This window comes from Larus michahellis, chromosome Z (genome assembly GCF_964199755.1).
Source record: "Larus michahellis chromosome Z, bLarMic1.1, whole genome shotgun sequence".
In the NCBI taxonomy this organism is placed as follows: domain Eukaryota; kingdom Metazoa; phylum Chordata; class Aves; order Charadriiformes; family Laridae; genus Larus; species Larus michahellis.
In genome coordinates this window covers 77,330,555-77,353,968 of record NC_133930.1, presented here as the reverse complement: position 1 = coordinate 77,353,968, position 23,414 = coordinate 77,330,555, and the positions used below count along the sequence as shown (strand labels likewise).

The following is a 23,414-nucleotide window of genomic DNA, read 5'->3' as shown; positions in this document are numbered from 1 at the left end:
ATAATTGCACAAAATGCTATTTAGGCCTTAATATGGCTGTGTGTCCGTCACTGAAAATTCCAAGGTGTTTCCCAAATGAAAAGTGGGATGAAGATTTCTCAGGCTTGGGAAAGCAATTTTTGAAACAGCTCCTTTTCTGTTTAGCTTTCTGCTCCAGTGACAGATATTGTAGGGATCCCTTATGTCTAATAGTAATACTGGCTCATGTCCATTTCTTTCTAGCCATGAAATTCTCTGCATCTCAGCTGTAATTTCCATGACTGCTATAAGCTACGAGTGTTTCTCATACTTACTTAGCATATAGTCACTTAAATACCATGCTGTTCTTCCCCATGCTTTTTACATTAAAATAGGAGTAAAGTAAACTAGAAATAAACAAACTGGTCTCTTGTTATTAAAGGGAAAAGACTGTGCGGCAAATGAGAATGTTAAATCAGTGAGAAACCTCATTTCTCAAAATGCAATATGTGCAACTCATGCCCATGATAGAGCCATTTATTGTTCAAACTCCCTTTCATTGAGGGAAAATCACATTATACGGCAATCTGCGTGCCATCGGAATATATTGCTGGGAGTAATGGCATGTGTATCGCTATGTGTATTGTACCATCAGTGTTTTGGGTCACTCTGTACTGTTCTACCCCCTTCTGATAAAAAAAACCTTGATAAAATATGCCAGCATGCCAGATTGAATTGTGTTCTGCATGTGACCCCCAAAGGAAAGAAGGTCATGGGGCCGTTCAAGCCTCATTTCTGCACCTTTTAATGAGATTCTGAAAGGGCTGGGGAGGAGGGAAAGACCATTTGTCACTTTGGAAACAAAAGAAGAGGCAGCAGAAACAGAATCTGAATGCAAATGAGACATTTTTCCACTTGGGACAAGCTGATTTCCATATTAACTATTTTTTTCTATATTTGTACAAATGCATTTGCTTTGCTATTTTGTATTTAGAAGCCAAATGATAATGAGTCAAATTTGCACATTTTCTAGAGAAATGCCGAGGATGAACCTACGTAGATTAATTATGTTGCACTGCATTTTAATGGTTATATCTTTAAACAAAGCTGAAATCCACCAGGCCTCATGACCTGTGATCAGTGTGTGCTTTGTCTCTTACTTTGTTATTGAACAGTGAAGAAAGGCAGATAAGGTGGAAAGAAAATATGAAAGTATTTATATAAATCCTTTTTATGACACTGAAATTATGCACAGTACTTTACCAGGATGTAGATAATACACATTTTTCATATAAAGAACTTAAAGAATAAGGAAAGCTAAGCATGTTGATACAGTTTCAGCTCCCTTGTAAATCTGAGGTGCCAATGCAACTTTCCGAACTGCTCTGAGGAGTTTCTAAGCATTCTGATGGTGTTTGGTCTCTCCTTGGTTGATTCCAGGTGGAAATATTTTACCATTACGGGAGAATGTAGGAGGATTGAATCTAGCAGGAGAGCACCCGGGGGAGCCGGTAATAATTGTCTTCATTAATGATGTGGTGATGGGGCAGAGAGCACCTTCAGCAAGTTTGCAGATGATACAGAACTGGGAGGAGTAGCTGCCACCTTTGTACTCCTCTTCAGAGGACCTCAACAGGCTGGAGAAATAGGCCAGCAGGAACCTCATTAAGTTCAATAAAAGCAAATGCCAATTCCTGCACCTGGGGAGGAACAACTACAGGCACCAGTGTATGCTGGGAGACACCCAAATGGAAAGCAGCTTTGCAGAAAAGGACCTGGGCATCCTGGTGGCCACTTAAGGTGACCGTGAGTCAGCAATGTACCCTTGCAGCCAGGAAGGCGAACAGCCTCCTGAGCTGCGTTAGGCAGAGCATGGCTAGCAAGTCCAGGGACCTTTCCTCTTTACTCATCACTGGTGAGGCCACATCTGGTGTGCTGTGTCCTGTTCTGTGATCTCCAGCACAAAATAGACATGGACTAACTGCAGCATGCCCAGTGATTGCCATGAAGATGATTAAGGATCTGGAGCATCTTCTACATGAGAAGAGCCTGAGGGAGCTGGGCCTTTCAGCCTGGAGAAGAGAAGACTAAGCGGGGGAATCTTATCCATGTATATACAAATACCTCACGGGAGGGAGTAAAGAAGTTGGAGACAGACTCTTCTCTGTGGATAAGACGCAACAAGCACAAATTACAGTACAAGAAAATCTGTTTAAACAGAAGAAAAAACTATTTCTCTGTGAGGGTGGTTAAACACTAGAACAGATTGCCTAGAGAGGTTGTGGAGTCTCTGTCCCCAGTGATATTCAAACCCAGACTGGATGTGGTCCTGGGCCACCTGCTCTAGCTGACCAGTCCCTGTGCAGGTCTTTGGACTAGATGATCTCCAGAGGTGCCTTTCAACCCCAGCAGTTCTGTGAGCAATTATGTGATCAGTTCAAACCACCCTTCGGGAGCCCTGTCTTGACCCCGATCTTCTGACAGGGAACTGCTGCTAGTCAAGGGTATGGTTTGACCATCTCTTTCCCAGTCCTGCTTGGTGTAGTGCTCACCAAGTGCGTAGCAAACCTCAGCAATGCCAGAGTGGATGTGATTTTGTCATCCAAGTAAGACTTACAGTTGGCTGATTAATTGGGACCTACACATTGAATGCTGATTCTTTCATCCCTTGTTAAAAACTGTTTTCTTTTTAAACTAATTTTAAGTCTGAACCTCGCTCTCCAAAGCAGGTGGAGGAGGGATCAGACCTCATCAGACTGTTCATGGCATTCAGTAGTATGACCCAGACCTATCTCACCCTCAGAAATCAGAGGTGGAGCTAGAAGCACTAAGTTTAATGTTTGGCACTTGGTTTCCACCTTCCCCGCTGTTAGTTCTTGTGAATCCCCATAATACCACAGGCAGTCATTCACAACCTTCCCCCCTATCCCCGGGTACCTTCTCTTCTTATTGTTGTCAGCTTTTTCCAATCACAAATGATAATGGAAAGAATTATAGAACTACAGGAAGAAATTTTCTGCTGAGTCAGGCAAATATTGGAATTGTTTTCTTTCCCCTTCAGCTACTAGATCTGTGGATTTGTCCTCATCCTTAGCAATTAAAACATCTTTCCTGAGGCAAACAAAAGGAAAAAAATACAATAATAAAATGAGAATGCTTGCATCTGCCTGATGTTATCTTGACAGCAGATGATGACAGATACATTAAACAATAAAAGACCTTCATTGAAATACAGACTTGGAGGGGAGGAGGCAGTTCAAAGGAATAAAAACAATCTCTCTGCTCACTGTGGTTTGATAATAATTATAGCAAAATTAATTACTTGCCCTTCTCAGGAGCTGAGCAATTATACCACTTAGATCTTCTGAGTTCTCTACGTTTATTTATTGCTAAATTAATTAAATACAGGCGGTTTATGACTTTGTTACCTTAGTGCAGTCACACTAAAAAAAATCCTACTGGCACACAAACGAAGCATCTGAAAATCTTGGATGGATGAGATTGTTGTGGTATTCACCGATAACCTTCACTATCTAAACTCTCCTCTGTCTACCTGGATTACACACTTCAGGCTAACAGTGGGGAAAAATTCCATCTGTCTTCCTTTTACTCAGTGCTATAACTACTTTCATAGCATCAGCGTTATAAAGCAATCTGAGAAACCCCAAGGCTGCAATGACTTCTGGCACTAATTCTCCAGCCAGGGTTAAACTGTGACAGTATGTTACTAACTGACATTACGAGAAGTATTGCAGGAACTACACAAGTGTGGCACCATCAGAAGAGAAGAGACTTGACTGCAGTGGATGCACAACACCATTGTGCAAGGAGATTCTGGTATGCTTAAAAGCAGGGCTGAAGCTGCCAAGATTTTCAGGTACTTTTGGCAGTGTTATCTGGAATGAGTTAGAGAAGACATTGTAAAGGCATGATAGAGAGCAGAAGGCATCAAAACTGACTGTGGGTCAGTTTTCCTTTTAGTTAGGAATAGCTATATGGCCTGTGTTTTATCTCTTCCCTGCTCATTCACAAAGTATCTTTTTTAAATTTAATAGGAAATTGCATCAGTCAGACATTTTGAGAGAGACTGCCTACACCATTCTGAGAAGGGCTGTTTAATAGATTTCTTGCAGAAGGCATTGATCAGGTGGGGATTTGTGCTGAGGCAGCACCTCTGTTTCATAAAAATGGAGCAGTTCCTTCTGGGTATCTTAAAAGCAAGTATGCTCAGCCAGGCTTTAATTACCTCTGATAAGCTCTCTAGCAAGCTGCAAGATTTTTTAAATCTGTATCTGAGGGACTCAGAAGATTATGTTCTTTGCTAATAACAGGTATTAGTGCACAGTTAGGGGAATGCAGTGCTTTTCTATTTTCAATTTTCAGACTACTGCCATAATTACAAAAGCTCAGTCTCACTGCAATAGCCATGTACAGTGCTCTCAAGAAAGTAGAGAGAGCTAAAAAGCGAAGTCTGCCCTTCTTCCTTCCCCTCTCAGGGTAGGGAGCCACACTGGGGTGACACTTGGTAGAGAGTTTCCAGCTCTTCAGTCTTCCAGTCCATACAGGCTGGGTAGTCACATATCTGTATGTTTGACATCAGTGGTTTTATAAGTGCATTAGCACACAGTTTTGATATCAATGTGCAAGTGTTGGGCATGCAGCAAAGTTGAACTGAGATTGATTGCTAAAGGAGATAAACGATGAGGCCCTCAAAAGCTAGGAAATGGCAGGCTTAGGGTTGGCCATCGCCAACAGCAAGTCAGCTCTGACAACCATGGCTCATGGACTAAGTACTTTGACCCAAGCACTGGTACAGCAGGAAGGATTTGGTCTCAGATGCTACCCCTTCTGACCTCTCCCTGTAATCTTGTCATACTCTGATGAGGGCATTGTCTGAGTGCAGCAGTGGAGCATCCCATTTGGGCTTTTTGGCATAATCACCTCTGGCAGTCTGTCCTCTGCTCTCACGTCAGTCAAGCCTGTCAATGCCTTGTCTTTATACCCCCAAAGCCTTTATGGTCTCTGTGGCACTGTCATAGCACCTTTCTATCTCTTCAACATTTGCTGTCACCTGTGGACTCCAGAGGTAGTCCTTCAATGACTGATTTATTTGCCTCTGGAATTATATACTGCTCTTTTGTCAGATGGGGTTAGCTTTTCCTCCCTTTGTGCTTTTACTGTCCATCTTTCTCTTGTCTGTTGTCTGGATTTCTTGATTTTTCTATAAACAGGTTTATATTCACACAAAAAGTTGTATCTTATTCTGTTTTCTGAGGACAGAGAAGCCACTAGCCCATGCCCATGTGTCTCATGCATCAATACCTGCATGCATGTAAAGTTTCAGATGCTGAATTTTTCAAAGCCTGAAAGTTTCTACTGGCAATAAAACACATCTTTGATTTCTGTTTCATTTTTCTAGGATCCAGACTTCCTGAATTCTTTTGGTGATTAATATGGCAATGGTCTTATTTTGTCAACTGCATCAGTTAGTTCTCTTATTTTCTTACAGAATTTTACCCTGATTTTAATTGTTTTTCATACAAACTAATAAAATCCAGAAATTAATATTGTTTATAAAATAACTTACATTGGGCTGTTTTCTATACTATGAGCATTCATCTAAGAAAGGAGAAAAGTTTGCTCAGAGAAAGCTCTCTTTTTTTCATTTAATATGTTGGCATCTTATTTTGCTAAAGACACCCAACCCAATTAAAACCATTCTGTGCCACTAAGCCCCCAAGAATACTGCCAAAAGGCATAATTTTCTCTCCAAAAGGCATTCAAGAGTGATGGTTCCTGGGGAGAAAATTGTTAAGCAATGGGTCAGAATTTGTATCTGCCAATTGCTTCTCTTCCTCTTGGTCTCTTCCAGTTTTGTCCAGCAGAAATTTCTCCAGAGGCTGACACTAGAGTGTGCTGCAAATTTATATTTTGTCACACTGACTCTGGCTGCAGGAGGAGCTGACTGGAGAATAGTTATGTAAAAAACTTCTACAATCATGTACACAGTGAATTTACCATGATAATGCAGAATAAAAACTGGTGGTAACTCAGGCTTTCTGCATCCTTTCCAAGAGGAAACGGATTCTTCCCTTAAAAAAGAAATCACGGATGAGCCTCCTTGATTAAACTATTTACCACTTTTAGCAAACGCGTGAATTCACTGGAAGTTTTGCAGGACATTTCTCTTTTTTTTTTTCTCTGCTTTTTGAATGCAACATCTATCTCTATCTATCTTTTCCAACTATTCATACAGGAGAAGTTACCATGCCCTTATAGAAGAGTTAAAGCAAATTCAGGCATTATTATCTTTACAATAGCTCTCCTGAGCATATTTACTTGTTTTCTGACAGGAGCTGCAGACAGACACCTTCTGGTCACTTAAAAAGAAAGAATATAATTTTTGCATAAATAAAGAGTAATTTCTTTTTGTTGTCTTAACCTCAGAACATATTTAATGTTGTCTGTATCAATCTGCAACATGATCTGAACGGGGAGGGAAATGATATGTAAATCAAAAGAACTGTTTATAGACAGACAGAACTGAACTCACAGCTGAGTTTTACAGTTTACATACCTAGCAACAGAGAAAGTATTCATGATTATTTATATTCTTTGGGCATTATGCATACTAGGTATTATTTAATTCTCCTACCGGCACATTAAGAGCTTGGAATCAAAAACTACCTGAGTAAATGTACAACCTTCCATTTACTAAGATGACTGACTGATTTTGTGCTCACATGCTGTCTTATATCGGGTATTTTGTTCAGAACTCAGGTATGTATCAAATTAGTGCTAATATTACGTTAAAAATATTCACTCCCAGGGCTGAATACTGTATAAAAGAGAACCTGACAGTATATCTCCATAACTGACTGGAACCAGGCTAAGAAAAATGTTAAGAGTGACTATTTTGTTTAGATTTTCCTTTACTTTTGTTATGCAACAAACTAAAATTATCTGTAAGAAATCCTCACAAAGCCAGATCTGAAGAAATCCAGCTGATGTAAATAACACAAGCACACATTTTACTATATGGACACTCAAGCAGTGAAGGAAAGTGCCAGCTTTAAATACATTCAGAGTACCGTGGCATGTATTTTTATTCAGGCTTTAAAAGCCAGGCTGCATAACTGTAGGTTTCACTGGTAGGTGACATCAGATTCCAAAAGTTTCCTGAGTTAAGGAGAAAACATCTTCCAGAACCACAGCAGAGCTGCTTTCAGAGTAAAAGGTGTAACTTGGATGTTGGAAAATGTTTTTTCTAGTAAGAGATTTAACCCATGTTGCAGATCAAACCCTGTTCATAACTTGCTGAGTGAACCAGGGGCAAAGAACACAATACCAAGGTGGCACTCCAAACCCCAGAGAAGACACAGATGTTCAAAGAGGACCTCTGGGTCACAGGATTGTTGTACTGCAGGGGAGCTTCCTTACCATCCTGGGTTTAAGTCGAATGCATCCAGGTGGATCTTCATACTGGAAAGAAACACTGCTCTGCAGTAGGTGTACTGTTGCTCCAGTTCACTTGTGTGCTGAGGAAAATGATTGTCCTGTGTTATGGATTCACACACACTCTTAATCCATATCAAATGGTGTCATTTGAAAGGGTGTCCTAATATTTTCCTCTCCAAAATCCATTTATATTTTTATCAGCAGTTACGTTTCATATTTTTTGATAGGAAGTGTCCTGGTTTGGGGTGGAGCAGAGACAACTTTCTGCTCAGTAAGAGGCTTTTGCTTATATTTGTTGCTGTGTCTGACTTGGTTGTTTGCCCCATGGAGGGGTTGCACCTGTGGGGAGGAGCAGACAGGAGAGGTTACCCAAAACTGACCCAAAACTGGTATTCCATCTCATCTGCCATGCTCAGTATAAAAGCTGAGGGATCAAAGGGTCAGGCTGTACTTTGGTGGCTTGGTTCTTTGATGGCTCTCTTTCTTCAATAACCAATGTCTAAGGAGGACCCTGTCTGTTTGGCTGCCTTTGATCCCGATCTGTGGGATCCGGTTCTGAAGCCAGCTCCGGAATCCAGTTCCCATCTGCTGCTGAGTCCAGTCTGGGACTTCCCCAGTGCCTGCCAGTGCCATCATCCTGGAAGCTTGATACAGTTTTGTATATATTGTATTTCTTTCATTATTCCCTTTTTATTTTATTATTAATCTTTCATTAAAATAGTTTAGTTCTTTCTAAACTCATAGATCTCTCTATCTCTCTCCTTCCTCTCCTTGGAGCGAGAGGTGGGGGAGAGCATCTGTCATCTCGTCATTGGCCAACCCTGCCCAAACCGTGACAGGAAGGTATACGCAGTCATTTCTCAAAAAATTTTACAACTGGATACACATGTCTGAGCATGGGAAAGACAGGGTGTACAAACTTGCTTTAATGCTGAGAATAGATTAATGCACATGTGCCAAAAAGACCATAAAGCAGCGTAGGAACGGCAACGCTGTTCTCAAACGAAAGGCCTAGTCTCTGACAGCAACCAGTAACACTTCCCGGGAAGCATGGCAGAGCAAACTGATACTGAGGGCGGGGTCTAAGTCTGCAATACTTTGTGCTCGAAAGGTTTCTTAAGCAAAAAAAAAATTCTCCATATTGAAAGAATACAAGGCGGGTGGCATTTTTTCTCCATGTAGCTGTTCACTTGCCTTTGAACTCCTGTAAACTTTGTCCACAAAGCCTTTAACATAATTCCTCATTTCTCTAGGAGTCTCGAGTACAACAGGGATCAGTACTTTGGATGACGGCTAGGAGTTCTCTTTCTCATTGAGCGACTGCTGCTTTTCTGAGAGTAAATAACTTCATTTTTCTTTGCTTCAGTTTCCTCATCGCTAAAACAGATGAAAATGCAATGTCGCTCTTAATGCAGATGGATGGATGAAAGGTGATGTGGAAGTGCAGTAAATTCTTGTCATTACAAGGGGATGACTGTACAAGGTTAGCTGGCTGGGATGGAGGAAAGTAATTTGAAAGTAAGCAGCAAAAGGAGTAATTTGAACTGCAAAGCTGTGGGGGCACCTGAGGGAGAATTTCTTCCTTAGGATCAGCTTTGAATTCTAGGCTGCAAAAATCTGACACCACAGATCCCCACTAAGTACGACAGGAGAATGAGATGATGGTGGGTGGAAAGAGGGAATTTTTGTCACTGGATAATGGCTATTTGGTGAAATGCTATAATCAGAACTTAGATTTGGAAAGAAATAGGTATTTCAATGAATTTTGAGAGGCTTGGGGTTTTGAGAATCTTCCTCTTTCTGCTCCAAGAAAAAAAACACAGTGGAAACAGAATTACTGCAATAATGGGTCTGTCTGCTGTGCTTGATTTTAGATGAGGGAGGAAAGAATGCTCAGCCAGCTCAGCTATTTTAAGTACCTGTGTAACTGCTAATAGAAGTGCTTAATAACTCTTTGCCTTGTCTAAACAACTCTATGAACCTGATTACACAGGAATCAGTAAAACTAAGCTTGTGAAACGCTTTAAATTAGCCCTTTGCTTCGAATTAGTGAATGTCTGAGTTCTGTCATTGCATTTAGCAAAACAGGGGAATTAGCATGGACTCCTTCCAAAATCAGATGTGTCTGGCTTCTTCATTAAAATCATTACAATCCAATCACGCATTTGCATATCACATAGCACATGCTTCTCATTCCAGCTGTGCAGGTGAATAGGCTGGGATATTTCTTTCTGTACAAAGATTCCTTTTGAAGAGAGGTTGAGTTCTGAGGTCTGTTATAAAACAGGTATCAAATTTTTGTGTGCCTCAAGTTGGAATGGACATTTTACAATAGGGAAAGTGAGTCTTCCAGGAAGTGACTTGGTGTTGGAGGGCTGTGTAGTTTCCTGAAAAGTGTTGCAGAGCTTCATGGTAACACCTGAAGAATATGCATGTTCTTCAGCAAAGCACATAATCTCACCCAAGCATACTGGTGAGAAATTAGGTTTTCTTGGATTGTTTGTCCTCCCGAACCCACCTTGATATCTGTTGATGTCAAAATCGGCTTCATTTTATTGGCATAATTACATTACCAGCCTGGCTAAATAGAGAGCTTTGGCTGGACCTCAGGAAAAAAAGGAAAGCTTACGTTCTCTGGAAAAGGGGGTTGGCAACTTATGAGGATTATCAAGATATAACAAAGCTATGTAGGGGGAAAATTAGAAGGGCCAAAGCTCAATCAGAACTCAGCTTGGCCACTGCAGTTAAAGGCAATAAGAAGAGATTCTTTCAGTGTATCAGTAGAAAAAGGAAAACTAGGGAAAATGTAGGTCCACTGATGAATGAGACGGGTGACTTAGTGGTGGAAGACACAGAGAAGGCAGAGTTACTGACTGCCTTCTTTTCGTCGGTCTTCATTGCTAAAGCTGTCTCTCACGAATCCCATACCCTGGAGGTAAGGGGGAAGGTCTGGAGAGAGGAAGATTTTCCCTCAGTTGAGGAGGACCGGGTCAGAGGCCACTTGGCCGATCTGGACATTCATAAATCCATGGGCCCTGACGGGATGCACCTGCAAGTGCTGAGAGAGCTGGCAGATGTTATCACTAGACCACTCTCCATTGTCTTTGAAAGGTCATGGGGAACAGGAGAGGTGCATGAGGACTGGAGGAAGGCTGACATCACTCCAATCTTCAAAAAAGGCAAGAAGGAGGACCCAGGGAACTACAGGCCGGTTAGTCTCACCTCTGTCCCTGGGAAGGTAATGGAGCGACTCATTCTGGATGTTATCTCCAAACACATAGAGGAACAGGAAGTTATTGGAAGTGGTCAACATGGATTTACCAAGGGTAGATCATGCTTGACCAATCTGATAGCTTTCTATGATGTTATAACGGGTTGGCTGGATGAAGGGAGAGCCGTAGATGTCATCTACCTTGACCTTAGCAAGGCTTTTGACACTGTCTCCCATAACATCCTCATTAGGAAGCTGAGGAAGTATGGGCTAGACGAGGTGACAGTGAGGTGGATCAAGAGCTGGCTGTGTGACAGAACTCAGAGGGTTGTGATCAGCGGCACAGAGTCTAGTTGGAGGCCTGTAACCAGTGGTGTCCCCCAGGGGTCAATACTCGGTCCAATTTTGTTCAGTATATTCATTAATGACCTCGATGATGGGACAGAGTGTATCCTCAGCAAGTTCGCTAATGATACCAAACTGGGAGGGGTGGCTGACACTCCAGAGGGCTGTACTGCCATCCAGTGTGACCTGGGCAGGCTGGAGAGCTGGGCAGAGAAGAACCTAATGAGGTTCAACAAAAGCAAATGCAAGGTCCTGCACCTGGGGAGGAAGAATGCTAAGCACCAGTATAGGTTAGGGGTGGACCTGCTGGGAAGTAGTCCTGAGGAGAAGGATCTGGGGGTCCTGGTAGACAGTAAATTATCCATGAGCCAACAATGTGCCCTTGTTGCCAAAAAGGCCAATGGAATCCTGGGCTGCATAGGGAAGAGTGTGGCCAGTAGGTCGAGGGAGGTCATTCTCCCCCTCTACTCTGCACTGGTGAGGCCACAACTGGAATACTGCGTCCAGTTTTGGGCCCCCCCAGTTCAAGAGGGACAGGGAACTGCTGGAGCGAGTCCAGCGAAGGGCAACTAAGATGATTGAGGGACTGGAGCATCTCCCTTATGAGGAAAGGCTGAAAGAGCTGGGATTCTTTAGCCTGGAGAAGAAGAGGCTGAGGGGAGACCTTATTATGGCATAAAAGTATCTAAAGGGTGGGTTGAAGGAGGATGGTGCCAGACTCTTTTCAATGGTTCCCAGTGACAGGACGAGGGGCAATGGGCACAAGTTGGAACATAGGAAGTTCCGTTCAAATACACGGAAAAACTTCTTTTTTTTCTTCACCTCACACAGTGAGGGTGACAGAGCACTGGAACAGGCTGCCCAGGGAGGTTGTGGAGTCCCCTTCTCTGAAGACTTTCAAGACCCGTCTGGATGCAGTCCTGAGTAATGTGCTCTGGGCAATCCTACTTTAGCAGGGGAGTTGGACTAGATGATCTCTAGAGGTCCCTTCCAACTCTGAAGATTCTGTGATTACTGTGGTAACCATAAATGACATCACTGGAGGACGCACCCAGCACGGGCTGGCGTTCTTCTTTTCATGTGCTGGTGTGTCACGTGTTCTCAGGCTGTTTGCTGTCAGCAGAATCTCTCTGGCAGAATTCTTTACCCAGTCCCAAAGAAGCACAAGATGGAATAAAACCCAGTTTCTGTTGTTGCTAATGTTGGCAAATATAAATCTGATAGATGTACAGAGAGAGGCAGAGCTCTTGAATGAAAAACTGCTCTTTTTTCCTGCTTCACATGGTCATATTGTTGAGACAGCATCACATTTTGGTGTTTGCCAATGGGAATATCTATAATGGATGTATTGGTTTCAGTCAGAGAAATGATAATCGGGGCATCTTGGACTTCACCTTGATCATCATCTGGCTTTGTCGGTTTACTGTTACTTTTGTTTCTAAAAGTTGAACCGGCAGTAACTGCCAGCTGAGTGGCCCTGAAACTGACTGAGGTCATGAAGCTAGCACCAAATTCTACTGTGAACCCAAACAGAGCTGCAAGCTGCACAGTCCTTACGCTGATAATTATATTTGTGACTCTAGCTTAAAAAGCCAGACAATCCTAGGAATTGCACCACCATCAGCTGGGAGCCTTAAAAAATTACTTATTTAGGACAGTGGTACCTTTGTCAAAGACTTGCAGTGTAACAATGGAAGGCTATAGAGTCATGGAAATAGAATAATTTTATGAAAATGAATAATTGAAAAATAGCACTTTTTTATTGTTATTTGGAGAGGTCTGATGAGAACACATCTGTGAGGCCCAGTCTCAGTTTCTCTTTATCTACTTTCCTCCTTGCATCCCATTTAGTTTCCTGCTTTATTTACTCTCCTTCCTACTTAGTGCAATGATAGCATATGCTTTATCTAAAGCGATTCATTTATATACCTGTCTCAGTGGGAGTATGTTCTAAAGCAGCACAGCTGGAAATCAGTTCACCTCTTTCTCTACTGGCCTTTTGTGTCATGTGGTACCTTTTTCTAATTCCTGATGTGATTGCCTCTCAGTTTCCCAGTGCCACTCACTCTTTTATTCAAGTTTTCCCCACCTACAAAATCATTTATCATTTAAGATAAAACCAATTAAAATTTACATTATCAAAAGAGAAGTATGAGTGACAGGGGAAGTCGAATGACCTAAAGTACAGTCCTGAATGTGTACAGCATTTTCCTTTAAGGGAGGCAATGGGATAGGAGTGTACAGAACATCTCACGGGTTACGCTCACAAGTATCAGCTGTGTGTGCGCTTGTGTGTGTGTGAGCGTGTGCACATTTCTTAGCGGGCTTCACACTATGCTGAAGGGACTTTTCTGCATGTTATTAGTTGTGCCAAGTTGTCTTAGAAACCAGATCCTTAGCCTGCTTTTCTTCTCTATCCTCTCCAAGGGCAGGAGGCATTTCCAGTAACCACAGAATGCAGCAACAGCCTCAAAACACAAACTTCCAAGGATATCTCAGGGTTTGATTGACGTTTTTAATGTTATTATCAAAATTATCATCCACGATATGATTTCTGCAGCGCTTAGCACACAGCTTTTTCAGATGTTGACAGTGTTCAGGGCCCTCCACACTGCAAAATTCAGGTGGCAAGTGTGAGAGACTGGAACTTTAAAATAATTGTCTCAAAGCTTGCTTAAGCTTCTGAGAATCAACAGCAGGCTTGCGGGGCGATAAGAAGCTTGCTTGTATCTATTTAGCACCTTCTGCAGACCATTACCAGTCACCACCCAAGACTGCCATCAGCTGAAAAGGATGTAGGCCTTTGGTTATCAGAGTGGCCAGACCCTGCCCACCCTGGGGGGTCCCATTAACCCCAGGCTTGCTGAGGCGCAATGACTGTGCTGAGCCAAGCACTGCCCAAGCAGCAGGGGGTAGGAAAAGCTTATACGGCGACCGTGTCAAAGGACAATTAGCTGGGCAAAGGCCACCGTCACGCTGATTGGTCAAGCTACAGACTGAGCTGGACTACCTGGACTATAACTGGTGTGGTGACCCACCACAATTTGGGAATTGGGACCCTCCCCCACCACCATCAACCATAGGTCAACGGGACGCTGCTGAAATTCCGGAGGACCGCCGAGGTGCTGTCAGGCCTGTAGTTGTGACTATACTCTTGTTATGCTCCGTAATACTGCTTCTCCTTTCTGCCTTTCCTCTACTGACTCCTTTACTCTATCACTTGTCTCAGTGGCTATTGCTGGGAAATAACAATAAACCTGCAGCGAGTGGCATCTGACCTTGTTTGTGTCTTAATCTCATGCTTGGAATCATTGTGAACCTCTCCCGGGCCCAGTGTAGTCGGACTGGGACATAACAGCAAGATAGCAAAATTATAGAAGCATCTTGATTATTTGGGCTAACATCACAGAAAATGGGGTATACGTGTGAAAAAGAAATACGTGAATATCTTTCCTTATTCCAAACCATGAGAATGAACTTGTAACTCTTAAGTTATAGCTGTGTCAGTCATGTCACGTCAACCGAAGGAATTCAAAAGCAGACTGTACGAAAACTCTAGCTGAATAAATTGTTATTGAAGTACATTTGTTACTCTTGAGATGAATTCATACTGTGATGTGGAAGAAATTCTGTACCTTATCATTTTTGACTTGCTCTCCTGAAATGCAAAATGCATTCGATCATGCCTAATACTGCACCTCTCTTTTCAGTATTTATGTTTGAAATGTCAAGATGAAGGTTTTTCAATGTATCAGCTTTCTCTTAGTTTGCTTCCTTTAACTGGAGTCAGGGGCGCAAAAGACTTCTGTTCCCTTGGAAAAGAGGTGCTGTCATATTTTCAGCATCCTCCCTGAGTTATGACAGTTTTGAAGCAGCAATTGATAAATCCCTTGACACGCAAGGTCTAGGGATTTCTATCAAAGAGAGGTAGCGCTCAGACCTAGCTCCAATCAATTCATTTTTGGGTGACTGGTTTTCATGAGTTTCTGGAGGTTCCTTCTGACGTTTAGTCTTTTGTTTTTCAGTATCACCAGTTTGCTTTTCTCACCTCACCTGCCTCTTGTCCTCCTTTTCCCCTTTTCAGTGCTATAAGTTTTCAAAGGAATGGTTGAAAAATGCACACAGCAAGGGTCATTAGAGGTCACCTCCTGCCACCACCTGCTGAAAGCAGGGCTAAAACTAGCAGGAGACACTGGACCCTGTGTTTGTATGAGAGCTTTGGGCTCTCATACAAGATAAAGACATCAACAGCCATCCCAAGGAAAACTGTTCCCTGCTCAGATCACTTTCCCTGAACTCACGGGCCAGACCCATAGGTCCTGTCCCAGCAGGGAGCCTGCCCGTCCTGAGGGCCAGCCCCATGGCACTCTGTGCAGGGGCACCGTGCTGGACAGGACTGCTGTCACCCCAAGGCAGACCCCGTGGGCACTGTATCCCATCTGGGGCCTGGACAGGAGAGATGTTGACAAACTGGAGGGGCTGAGGGGAGGACACCCGGATGGTGGGGCTGGAGCCCTTGCCCTGTGAGGAGGGACTGACTCCTTTGCAGGGGTCTTTGGTTTTCTTTTTCTCTCTCGTTTTATCCACCTTTTTTCTTTTCTTGAAGGCCATGAAGAGCAGATTTCTTGCCAGAAATGCACCCCTCCCACATATGTGTGGAACATTCTGGAGAGACAGGAAAAAAGCATGGGTTAACAGCATTGCAGTTTCTACAGATGCGTGACCTGGGCTCAAAAACCAGCTCAACCCAACCGTCACTGTACTTTCTCTCAGAGCTCGTGCTGATAGGGTTCAGCTTAGAAGATGACACTTCCCCACGAAAGCCCTCCTGGTACCGTAACCGTGGCATTTGAGGAGAATGCGAGGGCACAGGGTATATGCAAAGAGGTGACATTTGAGCACATGCCTCTTGTCAACACCTACATCTTCCCAAGTAGAATCATAGAATCATAGAATTGTTGAGGTTGGAAGGGACCTTTAAGATCATCGAGTCCAACCTTTAGCCTACCCTGACAAGAGCCACTTCTAAACCATGTCCCTAAGTGCCCCAGCTACCCTTTTTTTAAACACCTCCAGGGATGGTGAATCCACCACCTCCCTGGGCAGCCTATTCCAATGTTTAATAACCCTTTCAGTGAAAAAATGTTTCCTAATATCTAATCTAAACCTCCCCTGACGTAACTTGAACCCGTTTCCCCTTGTCCTATCACGTGTCACCAGGGAGAAGAGGTCAGCCCCCATCTCTCTACAACCTCCTTTCAGGTAGTTGTAGAGGGTGATGAGGTCTCCCCTCAGCCTCCTCTTCTCCAAGCTAAACAACCCCAGCTCCCTCAGTCGTTCTTCATAAGGTTTGTCCTCCAGACCCCTCACCAGCTTTGTAGCCCTTCTCTGGACACGCTCCAACACCTCAATGTCCCTCTTGTAGCGAGGGGCCCAAAACTGAACGCAGTACTCGAGGTGGGGCCTCACCAGTGCCGAGTACAGGGGGATGATCACTTCCCTAGTCCGGCTCACCACACTATTCCTGATACAGGCTAGGATGCTGTTGGCCGCCTTGGCCACCTGGGCACACTGCTGGCTCATATTCAGCCGTCTGTCAACCAACACTCCCAAGTCCTTTTCTGTCAGGCTGCTTTCCAGCCACTCTGCCCCAATCCTGTAGCGCTGCATGCGGTTGTTGTGACCCAAGTGCAGGACATTTGGCCTTGTTGAACCTCATACCATTGGTCTCAGCCCATCGGTCCAGCCTGTCCAGATCCCTCTGCAGAGCCAACCTACCCTCAAGCAGATCAACACGCCCGCCCAGTTTAGTGTCATCTGCAAACTTACTGAGGGTGCATTCGATCCCTTCATCCAGATCATTGATAAAGATATTAAAGAGAACCGGCCCCAGCACCGAGCCCTGGGGGACACCACTTGTGACCGGACACCAACTGGGCTTAACTCTATTCACCACCACTCTCTGGGCACGGCCATCCAGCCAGTTTTTTACCCAGCGAAGAGTACACCTGTCCAGGTTATGAGCAGCCAGTTTCTCCAGGAGAATGCTGTGGGAAACAGTGTCAAAAGCTCCTCCTTATCTCTTCTCTGGTGATATTTCTGCATTTCTTCTCTCACTCCACCTTTGTCCTGGAGCAGAGGTGTTGTATAAAATGCTGGAAGGATCTCTGGTCCCACCACCCCTATGCAAAGAAAATCTCTTGGTAGGAAAATTTTCCATGAGGTACTTTACAACCTACCTTTCTTCCTGTCCTGGCTTGAGGTGGAGCAGAGACAACTTTCTGCTCAGTGAGAGGCTCTTGCCTATCCTTGTTGCTGTGGCAGCCAGGGTCAGCTGACTGGGTGCTTTACCCCATGGAGGGGTTGCATCTGTGGGAAGAGCAGACAGGTCAGGTGTTCCACCCAATCTGCCATGCACTGTATAAAAGCTGAGAGACCAAAGGGGTCAGGTTGGCTCTTCTCCACTGGGTTCTTCAATGAGGGCTCGTTGTGTTTGGCTCTTCTCCATGGGCTCTTCTTTGTTGGTTCTTCTCTGAGGGCTCTTCTTCAGTGGACTGCTTCTTCGGTGGCCCTCTTTCTTCATTGACTGATGTCTGAGGAGGACCCCATCAGCACATCTGACTTTTGATCCCGGTCAGTGTGTTCCAATTCCCATTTGTCACTGAGTCCAGTCTGGAACTTCACCAGTGCCTGCCAGTGACATCTTCTTAGGAACTTGATCCAGTTTTGTATATATTTATTTATATTTCATCTACTTCATTATTTCCTTTTTTATTTTGTTATTAATATTTCATTAAAGTAGTTTATTTTTTTTCTAAACTCATAAGTCTCTTTCCACCTCATCTTCCTCTCCTTGCAGCGAAAGGTGGAGGAAAGCATCTGTTGTCTTGTCATTGGCTACACTGGCTGAAACCATGACACTTCCTAATAGCTAATCTAAGTACCCTTTTTCAATTTAAAACCGTTTCCCCTCGTCCTATCGCTCCACTCCCTGGTCAAGAGTCCCTCCCCATCTTTCCTGCAGGCCTCTTTTAGGTACTGGAAGGGGTTATAAGGTCACCCCAGAGCCTTCTCTTCTCCAGGCTGGAAAACCCAAACTGTCTCAAATGGCATGCTGGGAAAAAAAATCCAATTTCCAATTATCCTGTTTGAGCTAAAATACCTCCATACTTACCAGGCCTGCTCTACAACATCTGAGAGACTGAACCCTTGTGAAAGATGCTGGCAGATAAATGCTGGTGCAGCTCTTTGGGACTTCCAGATGGAAAAAGTGGAGATGGCAGGTGCAGAATGGCCAAACTAAATAGACCAAACGCAAATCTATACCCTAGTATAGCTGAAGGACACAGATTACTGGCTAATGCTGTAGCTAACTGCTAGGGGCAAATAGTTCTTTGTTCAAGCTTCAAAGCTCTCTGCTCACACAGTGTGCGTATCTGTTGAGCAGAGAGAGTCTGAGTGTGCTTACTCCACAGCCAAGCAGAATGTTTATTAAAGATCTCTTTGCTTTCCTACAGTGAGACGTCATGGAAAAGAGGTGCTTTTAAAAGCCGTTGCTGCTGGCGGGGTACCCTTGAAGTATTTCTGGATAGCAAACATGGAATTTGTGCGGAAGAACCTGGTTTTCACAATATTTCCTCACTGCGTTCCGCATCAGGACTGTTCAAAGAGGCATCCGGAAATCAATTTGAGCCATCAGATATTTGGAGAGTTTGTTCCTTTCTACATTTGGTAACATTCCCAAACATAGACATTCCTAACATTCTATAGCACTAGGAGAAGAGGATGGGCTTTCTCAGTTCTACTTCTTTATTTGTTTTATTTGTTTATCACCAACCTGGAGACATAAATCTGCTCTCATCTGCTCTTTCTCCCTGCTTCTAGCACTGTTTTGTGCTTGACTTCTTTCTGTGGTAAGAGACGTCTAACACAACTTTTGCTATTGACTTCAGAGGCTTTTGTGTGGATTTACCTTTGGGAACCATCAAATTGTGTCTTCTAATCATTATTCTTGATGTGCAAACATTTCATGCCTTTGCTTTCTGCCTAAATGGGTTCTTCACAGGAAGAAGCCATACTAATATTAATGGAGAAATCTACCAGTAAGAGGAGCATCACCTAATGTCAACGATTATTTAAAACGAACTCTTTACCGTTACTAAGTTATTTCCCTCAGCAACTGATTTAGGCTCTATTCACATGTAGCTGATGAGTGCTAATTCTGCTTGTCAGTAAGACCATAGACATGTTCCTTGAAGTGACTGAAATCTTCAAACATCACCTGATTTCTCATTGTTAAAAATAGATTACACTTCTTTTTCTATTCAGACCAGTGGAGGAGCAGTCCTCCATGGGCGAAATGAAACCAGGAGTTTAACACAGGCCCTAAATGAGACAGGTGCAAAGTCTTTCCCTTTCATTCCTCCCCTTGACTTCCATGGTGGTCAAATCAAGTTCCAAAAAAATGAAGTTATGGTGTGTGCATACTGAGGATGCTGCTGATCTCGACTGAATAAGTGTTGTGAGACATGAGGGGAAGCGGTGACTCATCTCAGGTTAGGAAGGAAATACTCTGGTTACTCGACAGTAGCAGGTCTCAAAAGGTTTATTATTTGTAATAAAAAATCCATGTTACAAAACTCAGCACAAGGTCTTACATAAGTGTAACGTGATTTTACTTTGAGATACTTCTAAGCAGACTGATTTGACCCACTTGTGCCTTCCCCCCACCTAATGAGAAGACGTGCAAGTGATCTGTTTAGTGTTACTGGTGTGCAACACAGTGATTTTGAGCACAGCTGCCTTGCACATCCCTGGTTTGAGTTTCTTAGCGTTGCAGGCTGTTTTGTTGGTGGGCTAACAGGAAAAGGAGTGACATCAGGGTATGCTGTAGCCTTATCGCCATCCTCCCGTTTTCCAGATGCAGAGTCCCCTGCTGATGACTCATCTGTGTTGAGGTTCCACCAGAGTGCAGAAACTAATCTTGATAGGAACACGGCGCTCCTGAATGTCACTGCTGTTGACGAAGTGTTTGGTTATCAATGCAGACCATTGAGCAGGACTTCCTCAACGTTTCCACAGCCTGTGTCTCTCACCGTGAGACACTGCCCAGGTCGGAGTGCAGCGAATGGGACGCGATACGGCAGGATGCCATCCCTTCAACAGCCTGCCCTGTTCACGTACATGTCTCGTAGCTGAATGCGTTTGGTTGGGGTGCTCCCACAGGAAGGATGTCACAACCTCCGACCAGCCACGTGGGACAGGGCACACTCAGTGATCAGCTGCGTATCTGAGAGGTCTCCATATGGAGGAGTATTCATTTTGCTTTCTTCAAGTTGTATGAAGAGTCATTGTTGAATTTTCAATTGAGGACCCTATGTACTCACTGCGTGACACCATATAACCTGGGCTGTAATACGTATGCAACACTTTCGCTGCATGTTTTGGCACTTACTGGCTTCTGAGTGTTTAGCAGTGCCATGTTGTTTAGATTAGCAAGGAACTTTATGCAGACTTCTTTCTGCTAAGGAAAGGAACGTGACGAAGGAGAGGATAATTCAGCCAGCTGAGACGTGATCAGTTTGTAAGTGGATGCTGTGAAGGTTGATGACTGTTTTTCTCAAGCATCATTCATTAACTGCTACTGACTTTCTCAATACCACTCATGGCCCCGAAGCAATACCACCCATGTATCCTGTTTTGTCAAGATAAGCGGCAACTGCTTATGTAAGGTTCCACACGAACAGAGTGTGACAGGCGAGTGAACAGGCGGGTGTAACCCTGTGTACTGTGCGAACGTCATGTGGACACAGAGGAACATGTGGTCACTATGAACAACTGTCGGTTGGATAGGAGACATCACGGCAACTATAAAAACGATGGGAATCAAACTCACCGTAGAATTCCCCCACCAAGAGAAGATCAGCTGGCACCTGCAAGATGTCACTGGATCCCTGGTATCCTTTGTGTTAAAGTTCTTTGCTGACTTCCATTCTTTCCTGTTTTCCTCCAGTATTACTCTACCTCTTTACAAATAAAGCTTTGAGTTTTCCCAACCGATATCTGGCCTCATTTGTGCCACATTCTTGACCGATGGTGATCACGATACGAACCTAACCTTAACATTACTTGGTGTCACGGACAGGATCATGTCAGTCCAAGAGTACTGGTGTTGGAAAAACTCTGCTTTACATTCCCGTGATAGTCACAGTCAGGAAAAGAGAAATAAGGTGCCTCCTGAGACCACAGAATGAGTGATAACTTGTAACTAATTGAAGATTACTCTGTAGTAGAACTAAAGCTTTATTGCACTGCCGTGCAGAGCGGGGAAAATGGCGGAGTCAAGGAGTAAAAATCCCTGATTCCAATGTATTACTTACATTTCTGGAGAAACATGCTGCAAAAATGTCCCCACATGGTTTGGAATGGGTGCAGAAAAATTGGCAAAATTTACAGTATGTAACCGACGGAATGAAAGCCCTTCAAGCCCAATCCAGAGTTTGGCCAGGAAAAGGAAAGTCTGTTATAGGCACCGTGCTTGGAGCTTCCTTGGTGGCAACCATAGAACAGACGGAACAGCAACAGTTGGCAGAGAGTCAAATTATGCGATCCTTGCAGGACTTAGTTAATACCCTTCAGGGAAAATTAGAAGAGTGCTCTCAATTGTGTCTCCTGGGGCACACTCTTAATGAACGACTCCTTGCCGATCATCATGATGATCCAGCTAGCGTATGCAATCATTTAGCACAGAAGGGAATTAATCCCCACTCACAGCCACTCTACCCCAAGATGGAATTAGAAGAGTCATGGTCCGAACTAAATAATTTGGAAGTACCCCTTCAACCCCTCATTAAGACAGAATATACATATGATGGAGGAGACAATTACACCCCCTAAATCACCACAAAAGAAGTTCCCTTTTGCCTCCTAGAGTTAGCTAAGCTGAGAAAGGACTTCGGCTGGATGGCAAAGGAGTCCAAGACAGAATATGCGTGGAGAGTCTCGCTCTCAGGTGGGGACGAAATACTACCGAGCAAAAAGGAAGCGGGAGGATATTGGGGGCCCACTGTGTGCCTAACCACTGCCAACAACCAAGCAGCATCGTCACTTACCCAGAGAGCTGCCTATTGGGCAGGAGGATTAGACCCCACACAATGAGGTGACCCCGTAGCTATCCTAGGAAATGCTGACCAATTGGTAGAAAGCGTGCAGAAAGCAGCTTGCCTGCAGAAAATGTATGACTGGGAACGTATGCCTGCACAGGGATCCCTTATGATCCTCCCTGTAGATCCCGAACAGGTGACCCGTCTAATATGGGGACTTCTGGATTCACTAAAGACAATGACTGTTCAGTTGCAGGGGCAAATTAGATCTATACTGCCTCAGAACGAGTGGTTTCTGCTCTGGAGGAAGTAGTCACACCAAGCAGGAGATGCTTTGAGAGGAAGGTGTGGATTTGGGAAGAGGCAGCACAAGAATTGATTAACTAAGGGCGCTTATATGGCCCCGTTACCACTACTGGTTCCCAAACGGAAGCCAAAGCAGTAAGACGTGCAGAGTTGAAGGCACCCAAAAAGGTGTAGGATGGCCCCACCAGAGAAAAGCAGGGGATGCCCTCTTATGAGTGAGGAACATCGAGAGAAAAGAATCTGTGGATTGAGGGGTTACAGAAAGGAATTCCTAAGGCCCTGATGGACAAGCAATCCACTGAAATGTTAGAGGTGCTAGTCACCAACTGGAAAGGAGACCTAAGTTGAAAGGGAAAACAGCCAAAATACAAAAGAGCCGTTCCTACAACCCCCCATTAGGCCTGGTAGATGTTAAAGAATCGGGAAACTCCCTCCCTAGCCCCTTTTAAGTGAGCTGAGCGGTGAAGGGTGGATGTGTTTTAGAAGGCTCACCGGAAATTCTCATGGGGATCTTTTGATTGCTTGCTCTGTAGGCCCCCGATCCATCCCTATCACATTTTTGGTTGACACAGGAGCGCAAATATCTGTCTTAAAATCAGACAATGCGGAGCAATGTGGGGTGACCCCCACCTGCAAGCAATTATTCTTGGCTGACACTTTTTGGTACATAGAGCCTCCAGTAACCACAAGGGTCCGGTGTCAATTACTGGGGGAAGAAGAGGCAGTCAAGACATGGATGGTTCTAGGATCGTTTCTCCTAAATCTAATGGGGTTAGACATACGGAGAGGGAAGTCTTGGATTGATGATCGTGGGAAAACTTGGACTTCTGGCCTTGCGCCTCTGACAATAAGGTTATTACAGACTGCTCCCCTCCTACCCCCCCTCAGGTAACCAATGCAAAACCTTATCCCCTGCCATTAGGGACATGAGAGGGGATTGCTCCCCTGCTGACTGACCTAAAGGAACAAGGAATTTTAGTGCCTGCCCCCTCACGCTACACTTCTCCAGTGTGGCTAGTGCACAAACCAAATGG

The 23,414-nt window shown here is 44.1% G+C and overlaps 1 pseudogene; it reads left to right on the top strand.

The window, feature by feature from the left end:
* The first annotated feature begins 21,442 nt into the window (after positions 1 to 21,442).
* LOC141735758 (uncharacterized) lies at positions 21,443 to 22,554 on the top strand (annotated as a pseudogene).
* Positions 22,555 to 23,414: the final 860 nt, after the last annotated feature.